This window comes from Coregonus clupeaformis, unplaced genomic scaffold (assembly GCF_020615455.1).
Source record: "Coregonus clupeaformis isolate EN_2021a unplaced genomic scaffold, ASM2061545v1 scaf2200, whole genome shotgun sequence".
NCBI classification, from domain to species: Eukaryota; Metazoa; Chordata; class Actinopteri; order Salmoniformes; family Salmonidae; genus Coregonus; species Coregonus clupeaformis.
Window position 1 is genome coordinate 55,966 of NW_025535654.1, and position 1,535 is coordinate 57,500.

The 1,535-nt window shown below is 38.4% G+C and overlaps 1 pseudogene; it reads left to right on the forward strand.

Moving 5' to 3' along the window:
- The first annotated feature begins 967 nt into the window (after positions 1–967).
- The window catches only part of LOC121562693, a 26,289-nt pseudogene continuing 25,721 nt past the window's right edge, over positions 968–1,535 (forward strand).

Sequence of the window (1,535 nt, forward strand, 5' to 3'; positions counted from 1 at the left end):
GAACCCCTAATTTTTAGAGTGTACATTAGTTTATACTGGATTAAGTGTACATTTTCGTTAACTGTAATTTCGTTAGTTATGTTCCAACATTCCCTCCTTCTTGTGCCAATATCAGTTATTTTTAAGTCTTGGTTCCAAAAGTTTATATTTTTTTCTTAGAGATTGTCAGTTCTCTGCAAGGTTTTGTATGTCTTACCTATCATATGAATATATTTTTCTGACTCAAATAGGATTAATCAGTTTTGGGGCATGTAATACCAGAAACAACAACTTCATGTCACCAGTGTGCTTTGGAACCTGTTTGGAACACAGGTAAAACGTGAGAGAGGCGGGGCCGCAGCATACCTACTGACGTCGACCGCCTCGGTTTCCACTATTTACCACATCCACAAAGTCAAAATTATAATCTATATCTTAAAAATTCATGAATACAACTATTTGCATAAGGTCAGCAGTGTGGTTAAGGTTAGGGTTAAGGTTAGTTTTAAAATCACATTTAAATTAGAGGAATTGCAGAAATAGTCGGGGTTTATGACTTTGTGGCTGTGGTAGCTAGAAACGACCAAGTTCTCGGGGCTTTCTAAAGATGTGGCCGACGCAGACATACTGATCGTTATTATCGTAATCATAGGCTCATCATCATGGTATTGATTCTAACAGTAATGGTAGATGAGTTGTTTATTATTGTAATGGTTGTAGTAATGAATGTATGTAGCTAACATGAAAATAATTGATTTGACTGCCTACTAATCACTCAGATTTCCTAGACTGGTTAGGGCGGGGCAAACGTTAAACGTACACAATTACGTTACACAACAAACATTTAAGATGTAACATTAAAAGGTATAAATGTGTTTTCCATTTTGGTATAAACCTTGACACTTCAAAGAATGAAACTCGGCTCCTTTAAGACCAAGCAAACATTCGCGACATGAAATCTGGAAAGACTGGTGACGGACCCTCCCACCCTCTTGTCTAGCGACCAGAACTAGTTTCAGGACAACTGGGCGAAAACATTTTCTTTCCCTTGAAGAAACGGATGATTGAGGCGTCAACTTCCTGACATTTCTTCCGACATCTTCCCTGTCTAGACAAAAGTTTGTGGATCCTCCAAGAGTTTGGGAAATTGAGATTGATAGAAAGACATGGATTGGGGGACGGATCTTTGGGTAAGTTTACTGCAAACTGACATATGCACTAGTTACAGTAGCTAGCTAGTTACAGTAACGTTAGCGACACAATAACAGCAAATTCCCTGGAGAATGCGATTGTTTTTGCTGTCTCAAAATAATACGTTCCTTGGACATTGTTTTTAACTGTTAACTCTAACAAACTTGGCGACAACTCCAGGCAAGTAGGCTAAATTAGCTTGTTGCTTGAGGGCGGCTGTTATTTCGCAATGTTGCATACCTTGACATCATAAAGGTGACTAGCTAGCTAGGCTACAAGCTAGGCTTCTGTAAAGTACAGATTTTTGTCCAATATCCGCATATAAACTAGCTACAACCTCTATGATCATATTAAACGTATAAGCA